At 30.5% G+C, this 8,954-nt stretch overlaps 1 long non-coding RNA gene across 5 annotated transcripts; it reads right to left on the bottom strand.

Annotated features, from left to right (window-relative positions):
* Positions 1-704: 704 nt before the first annotated feature.
* Positions 705-6,786, bottom strand: LOC102593413 (uncharacterized). Of its 5 annotated transcripts, XR_001472745.1 has the most exons (6): positions 6,477-6,674; positions 4,183-4,377; positions 3,249-3,283; positions 2,933-3,128; positions 1,720-1,785; positions 705-943 (listed from the first exon to the last, which is right to left on the bottom strand). It is a non-coding gene; the product is annotated as an uncharacterized lncRNA (long non-coding RNA). The 5 variants fall into 5 exon arrangements; XR_001472741.1 differs by having other exon boundaries at positions 1,720-3,128; XR_001472744.1 differs by lacking the exon at positions 1,720-1,785.
* Positions 6,787-8,954: the final 2,168 nt, after the last annotated feature.

Here is an 8,954-nt window from a genome sequence, read left to right as displayed (position 1 = left end):
CCAAGCGAATTCTTGACCTACTGACTGCTTAGCGGAAGACTTATTCAACATTTATAAGTTTAAAATACGGTATGAAAAATGCTAAGTCTAATACTAAGTAGGCGTTTGGCCATGTGATTTCATCTCATGATATAAAATAATGAGATCTTTAAAAACAATAATTAATAAATGAAAAAATATATCATCTCAAAAATATTTATACATAATTGAAGAAAACACCATAAGAGTTGGGGGTGTAATTTAGGGATAAATTCTAATAAACTTGTTAATCCCGCCGTGCAGGAGATGGTATTGGAGGTTGTGGGAGTGGACGTAGAATGAGTGTGTTAAAGAATGAAGAAAAATAAAATATTATTTATAAAATTTATTTTTTCTATTTTTATCAGAATAATTATTTTTCTCGTTCTTTTTAATCTTTACCGAACAACCCATACACTAAGATATTCATAAAAAAAAATTTGGTTGTTGAAACATCATTTTGCTAGGAATTAAAAAGGGAGGAAGTGGATGTTCAATAAAAAATAAATAAACAAAACAAGCATGGAGTACCAAAAAGATGTTTTATATATATATACACTAGAGGTGCATGGCCCGTGCTAGCACGGGCCCAACAGATTCTCACAAGTAATCTTTAGTTAAAAAAATAATAATAATAGTGGCAATAACAAAAATTGGTAAAAGTTCACAGGTCTCAATGAATTATATAATGTAGCATAGTAGGTATTATTAAGAGTTGTTTCTTATTATGATAATTCTGGCTGGATTAAACAGAGAACAACTTTTCGTAGAAAGAGTGTAAAGACTTAAGAGAGCTAAGTTAAAAAAAATATCACATCCTATTGCAAGAAAACTCAAATTTATATGCCATCGTCACACTTCATCTGGCTTCAAGCCGTGAGCATAACCCAAGTATTTCTTGTGCAGTGACTGATTCAAGTGAGATCTACCAAAAAGGAGGTAAAGTCAATTTACAAACGACATCAAAATGTACAAGCGAAAAAACACAATATTACCACAATATGAGCACACACTGCCACATGAGTTTTTTTTTTAAGTATAAAAATTATATTAAAAAGTTATCTCATTCTAATTATATTCAAGTTGTTGATCCAGAAATAAAGAAAAAACAAGCCAAATTATCTGAGGATAATTTATTTCAGATTTGATCTGAGAAAGCAAAAATTATTTCAGTAGATTCAAAGCCACACCACAAGATAGTTATGCAGCATGACAATACTTGATATGTCTTGAAATAGAAAACTTCCCAACACATTCAGTTCAACATCCACATATCACAACAAAGATAATGTTCATACACGAAGCTAAAACAAATATAAAGCTTTCTACATGCTTTATAATTCATCTACAATTGAACCTGTCAAGCTTATACTTCATCTGTGACTTTTTTCTTTTTTGAGAATTCATCTGACTATTTCTAAGAATAGGAGTAAATGAATGTAGTATGTAAAGATTACCATTATAGACAACAACCAAATTAATCATAAAGTAGAAATACTAACAAAATGTTAGTGCAAGTAAGACTCTCAAATTGAAGAGAGGCCCTGCTCATTTTTGGGTAAAAAGAATTGTCTGCTATTCAAAAAGTATAAAAAAAAGGAAATAGAAAAATTACTTGGAACAAATGCACTACATATTCTAGAACTACTCACGTATGGATCAGTAACATCTAATTTAGATTAAAAATGAGAGGATGCTCACATATACATAGAAGTGCAACCACACTTGAGAGGCAGAACTTGTTTTAGTGTCAACATATGTTGAAACCTGCTAACTCAAATGAAAAAGTACAAACAACTGATCCCAATAATATCACAGGCAAGTAACTTTTATGTCATTAGGTACAGAGTAACAAAGTAGTGACTCTTGAACAAAGAAGAAATTAGCCAAATCATAAATCCACAATCTCAATGTACCCAACAGAGATCGTCATAGATATGGAAGTTTAGCAAAATTTGAAATGGCTTGTGTTTTTAGAAGCAATACACATGATTATTGCCTAATAGGAGAACGATAAAGAAATTTAATCACAAATGAAATAGTCCACCATTTATAGTATAATCCACATAATATCTTGTACAACTTCTCTTTGTAGTGTTCATACACCCCTTCCCCAATAGATAAACAATTCTTGTGCCTGTTTACATCGGTCATTCTTGTAGTGAAAACTCTAATTGAATGAAACACAGAATTTTTCAGGGAAAGAGGTCTAAGAGAGTTACAATTGACTTATTACAACATATCGTATCCATAGTTCAAAAGAAAGTTCAAGTTTGCAATATTTATACCATCCATAAGCAAACCTCACTCTTGATTTAGTTATTAGCCAAGCACAATGCAACTCATTCATATGCATAGAATGATGCAAGTAAAATCTACGAAAAAAAAAGATCAAGTCAATTTACGAATGCCAGTTCAGCATCCACGTATGACAAAACAATTTGTTCATACACGAAACAAAAATAAATATATGCTTTCCATCGGATTTTTAATTTATCTACGATTACTTGAAAACTCTTTCCACTTATTCCTTGCATTGGGTAGAAACCGTGAGTATAACTTCTGAGATAATCATTTATCATCAACATTTGATCAAGGTCAATAATTTTCTATATTTCCATTCTTTATGTTACTTAAATTACTACGCCATCCAACTTTTTTTCCCTTATGCTAGCGCAGAAGTTCTGTAAAGTGTAAAGCATGTATCAATAATCATCATGGTCAAATAACTATTTTTTGTAGTCAAATTAATTTTGCACACACGAAACAGTGTAAGAATCTATGAAAAATGTGAAAATGTATTAAAATAAATGTGTTAAATTACCAACACCAACGACACAGTGCAATAACTTAATTATACATTTAGAACCTATCTAAAGCAGCACCGAAGATAATCACAATGAGTGCAACTTACTTGAAATGCTTTCCGAACCATTCAGACATGTCTTGGTTAGTCACGTCAGCTAATTTTATACTCATTTCCACGTAACTCTCTTAACCAATTTCCAAAAGTAAAAGTTGATGAGTGTCTGTGAAGTCACAAAGCGGACACCATGTAATACTCCTATTTTTCTACTCCCAGAGGCAGAACAAATTGGTTCAAGTTGCACCTATTTTCAATACAAAAGAAAATTAGAAAGAAGAAAAGATTTCAAAAGCACAAAAGCATATAATGTGTTGAGAATTACATATTCCTAAGAAATTATGAATAAGAATCCTATAAAACTTACTCCAAGCAAATGAGAGTTGCCTATCTCCATATTACCTGAAAGCAAAAAAATTATCATGTTAGATTGGCGAGGAGTGTCGAAGCAAGAGACATATTAAAATTGAAATTACTTATCTTTTAGTGCTTTTGCAATTAAACTATCGCTTTAAATGTATTCTCTGCAAAGTACTCATTAAATGAGTTTCTCTCAGCATCAATGCATTAATTGGGACAACTTCTACATATATTGCAAACAATAAAGTGTTATCCACTCTATTTGCTTAACTTTCTTTTTTGTCCACACTATACACATTATCTTCTATCGTAGCAAAGAAAAATTGTTTTGAAACCTTATAAAAGAAACATACTTGCCAAGAACTTCTTAAATAAAAAACTCAATGTAAGAATCTGCATAAATGCACCAGTCTACACGTGAAAAACAGAAATTCATTCGGGCTCATTAGTTGAAACTTGAAATACATAGTGGCAGTGCACTCCAAGTCCTATTAAACTTTTGTGAAATCAATTATCGTTCATAAATCATGTATCATACAACTCAAATATACTTCTTAGTTAATGACGACATGCTAGGAGAAGTTATTTAATTTGCTACTTGTCCTGCTTCAGAATAATGTTCTCTACACTAATTTTAAACCTTAAATTCCTCATTACTGTTAGTACACTATTTTTTTCTCAAGTATAATGTAACAAATTTGAAAAGAGAAAAGTACACAACTAAAAAACAGAATTAACCTCAGTTGGGTTCAAAGTAATGCACTCTGCATCAATTTGACACCTTAATTCCTCATTACTGCTAGTCTGCTATTTTTTCGTAATACAGTGCATGTAAAAAAAACTAAATTGTAATGTGTAATGTCGTCCAACATAAATATAGGAAAAAAATAGACAATTGAATTGTATAATCAACCAAAAAAATGTCTTCTCTCCAAAGATACCTTTTATGTTTGAGGAACACACCATGTATGTGATATACAATGACAACACACTACAAGTGCTTGCGCCTTTGTGAAATCACTAATCGTTGCCTCGTTGGTAACCCATGTATCATATAGCTAGAATACATCTCTTAGCCAATGACGATATGATAGTAGAAGTTGCTTCACCGCTTTTGTGATTCAACATAATGCTTCCTGCATGAATTTCAGCCCTTAAATTCTTCATTACTACATAGACAGAAAATGATAACTCTACATTTAAACCACAATATCCTTAGAGAAATTGAGGTTAACTTTTCTCTTATTCTTTATACCATCAAATATGAATTTGTCTTCTTTTTGTTAACCATAAAAATATGTGATAATGCAGATATAGGCAGAAAACAAATAGGAGAATATCTAAGTAAAACTTTAAACTCAAATACATTTCAGACATTTTTCAGTTTATCAACAACTTTATTTGTCACTCTTAAGAAGTTGAGAATAAAATAAAAGTTTTTCATTATCTCTAGTCACATTTTAACTGTCTTTTAGTTAAGAACAAACTTATATCCCTTCCTTGGCATCAACTAATGCATTGCCAAAGCATTTACTTCAACAATATTTTGGGTAAGACATAATTGAACCAAGTAATAATTTAAATTATGTGATAAATGCTATCCTAACCCTCGACAATCTAAATAGAAGGAAACTTTAGCTAGCAAACAAATGTTTCATGTGCCTCAATGGACTTGACTTAGTGAATCGCTGCACGGTCCAATGGTTGGAATATGTTCAGTTCGATTGCTAGCATCAAGTGGATTCCCCCCCCCCCCCCGAGTGTCAAAGAAACAATGGGAAATTGGAGTCTTAGAGAAGTTGAAAGCCCAATCAAGAAGACCTAACACATGATTCCATCATGTATCTTTTTGGTGTGTTTAGGAAGAAAGGAATTTCAGATGTTTTAATATTATCTCAACTCTTTAGCAGTCTGAAGTCCTTTTGCCCTCTTAACCTCTTTCGTTGGGGAAATTATCCCCTGTAAATGATATATTACCCCTCTTAGATTTCATTAGCGTGCTCACTATGGCTAAGAGACCATTCTTTACTTGTGGCTAACTCCCTGATTAAATAGGATTTTCTGTTTTTGGGAGTTAACCATGTTTTTGAGTACGTTATTTGTATCTTCTTGATGACTTTAAAATACAATATCTTACTTCATCCCAAAAAAAGAAGAAAAAAACATGCAAATCGCCTTTGGACCCCATCATATAGCAAGCTGCGAAACTCCGACACGACTTTCTTTCAAAATGTCATAAAAGAAGGGAAAAAAAAAACAGAGAATGGGAGGAATATAAGTCATTACGATTATACTTAGAACCTAAAAGAGGCTTCCTTTTCAGTAGCAAAAAAAATTACAAACAAAAAACAGGATACTCCCTACAATTGAAAAACATGAAGCAGGACAAAGAAGAAAATAAGAAATATATACATAAGTCGACACTTGGAAAACTGTTATTCAAATCATCATATCTACTCAGCGTTTAGATTAGAGAATCAAGCTAAACGACTGAGGAATCATCAATTAGTTTAACATAATTTCTCTTTCTAGTTAAGCTAAGCTAAGCTCTCATGTTAAGTCGGTTTGTGTGATGTATTCTTGTCGCTATCAGACTACAAATAAGATGAACCTATTTATAAGAGAGATTGAGAAGCAGATGAAACATAGCAGTTAAATTAGTACTTGCCAGTGAAATGATGAGCATTAAGATAGTGTTGAAGATTTACTAAATCTTTATAACTAAAATGTTGTGGCATTAAATGATATATGCAATTGATTTGGAAGCACCTTTTCATATTGTAGTTAACAAATGGAAACCTTATGATTTTCTTTGTCTTCATAAGATCTAGTCTAATAGTATATTAGAAGGTATAAGAATCGTGTGTCACACTAAAATCACCGACATTTGAAATTTCAAACTAATCCATCTTCAATTGAAAGACACATGAATATTACAATATGCAAAAGACATTTTTATGTACACACTTCGTTGTTGAATTTCTCAGGACAATGCATCACATAGTTACTCTATATGTCATTTAATATAGAGCTTATTGTAAAACCAAAAAAAATTAAACTCACCATTTTGTAAATTCGGAAATGCAAGTCACCATTTTGTATTTCTCAGAATGACATAAATGAAAGAGAAAAAGAAAACACAATAATTTACATCATACCCAGTTGAATCTTGAGTTCTTTACTCAGATGTGACAAAAAAAAATCTCTGATTGTACCCTTTTATAATCGGACTTACCACTGAAATATTGAGATGGATCTGCACTCTTGTGCATAAAAGATGATGAAGAAGAGAGGATTCAACATAGAATTTTGTCCATGCAACATACCTACAACCACATACCAACAAAGTAGCAAAAATTGGAAGCAATATTATCAAAACAATTGAATATAAAATCAACAAAATAGGACCCAAAACTCAAACAAAAAAAGGAAGGAAAACTTACATTCATTAAGGAGAAGATGAAAAAGAAAGCTCATAAAAAGGAGAGTGATTGCAGAACTTTGAATTGCTTTGGAATAGACGTCGTTTGCAGGGAAAGAGATGCATAAACACGTGTTAAACAAATAGGCCCACAAAAGATAAAGTAATCAATTGTCAATGAAATAAGTACACATATATATAGTACCACTCAGATAACTTTGTACATATATAGTACCACTCAGATAACTTTGGGTACAACTTCTTATTGCAGCGTTCGTCCCAACCTTTGTTGGCTTATATAGTACCACTAAGAAAACCTTGGGTACAATATGTAATTGCAGTGTTCGTCCTATCCCAACTCCCACTTCTAAATAAGAGTAATATATATATAATATAAAGAAAAGTTAAATGTTAGATCTAAGATCTCATCTCATCTCATTATTATTATTATTAGCTGGCAAGTGAGCCAATTAATTAATAGGCTCTCTGTTAGTGATTGGGATTAAAATGTCATATAGTATCAATTAATTAAAGTATCACCAACCAAATATTTTGCAAATGTCTTCCACTCTCACTTAATGACAAATAAACTCGAGACCCTATGAATTAACTCATAAAAAATAGTTGATAAATATCACAAGTTTGATAATTTTATATTTTTTAGGTGGAGTGAAAGCAACTTTTAAATAAATAATTACTCATGTGTTTGGAATAAATATGTTGAAAATAATAGTAATAAATAGTTACTATATTTGCTAAAAGAATAATAATAATTATTTGTATATATATATATAGATGATTGAAATAAATATAAAATAATTTCCACATAAATAAATATGTATAATTGAAAGGCAATTGACATACAATATTTTTCACTCTATTCACCACTTCGAATCGCAATTTTAGTGAAATTCTTAATACAAAATTAGTCGAACCATTTTAGACGAGGTACAACGTAGTGAATATTTCCAAGCCCATTTCTAATGGGGTATTTTGCACCCCATTTGACGGGGTTAATGTATTAAATCAGTTCAGTATGTATTCATAATGTTTTACTCGAAGAATATTTATGAATACATTATAAATTTATGTATACATTGTTGATTGTGTATACATAAAAATATTGTGTATTCATTCAATTAGTTTATGTATACAATGAAACGTATGGTTTCTGCTGCAATGTATACACATTTATGTATACATTAAATATGACTAATTCGTGTATTGATTCAATTAGTAGTTGTATGCATTAAATTGAATGACTTTATACCAATGTATACACAATCATGTATATATTATATGTGTTATATTTTACTAATTCAAACCAAATGGCATTACTAATGAAGGATCTTCAAATACTTTCTCTTGTAAAAAATGTATACAATTGCAGTAAATAAAATTCTATAAACAGATTCTACATTCAAGTTACACACAGTTTTGTACTTATACCACCCAAAACAATATAAAATTAAGATTTATTTTTTCAAAAAAACTCATGAGATCACTTTTACCCATGAAAATAAATATAAAAAAATAACACATTATAATCTCAATTTTTGCCCAATTAAATTGAAATCTTCAATTCCACAATAAAAAAATTCATATTGTTTTAGCAATGACAGATTCAATATATATATGATAGAGCAACTATAGTCAAGAACAATGAAAAGAAACGATTTAGCATATTATCATACATTGGATGGACGTAAATACGGAAGAGAAAATTTAAGCAAATACAGAGTATATGCATGTATGAAGAATTGTAAAAAGATAAAAAAAAAAAAAAAAAAAAAGGTAAAAGAAATGTTGAAAGAATCATTATTAACAAAGAATTGTTTAAAATAAGAAAAGAGAAGAAGAAAGAATAAAAAATTTACTTTTCAATAAATAAAGGATCGGTGAAAGAAAAAGCATGTCTTGAAAAAAGTTTGGAGAAAATTAGGGAATAAAATAACTTTTTAGAATGCAAAAAAAAAAACTCCACTTTCGAGTAAATGAAAATATGGCTAATAAATGCCAAATATATTTTCAAAAATCTTTGTTTTGCTAAAAGATTTTAAGTGGGCTATTTATTGCCAATTTTAACTATAACATGTCATGCTATGCCAATTTTTCGGTTAATAATATCTTATTGTGTTGGGCTTCTGTCAATATAATCCATCCCAATATTACAAAGATCTGATTGCATTGGGCTGTTTTCATATAATCCAGCCCAATATTGGTTCCACTTACAAAACCCATTGTCACCACGTCCATACGCATGATTGTATGGTACCCCCCACCCCCCCTCCC

This window comes from Solanum tuberosum, unplaced genomic scaffold (assembly GCF_000226075.1).
Source record: "Solanum tuberosum cultivar DM 1-3 516 R44 unplaced genomic scaffold, SolTub_3.0 scf00026, whole genome shotgun sequence".
NCBI classification, from domain to species: Eukaryota; Viridiplantae; Streptophyta; class Magnoliopsida; order Solanales; family Solanaceae; genus Solanum; species Solanum tuberosum.
Note: the sequence above shows the minus strand (reverse complement) of the source record. Positions and strands in the feature narration are given on the sequence as shown.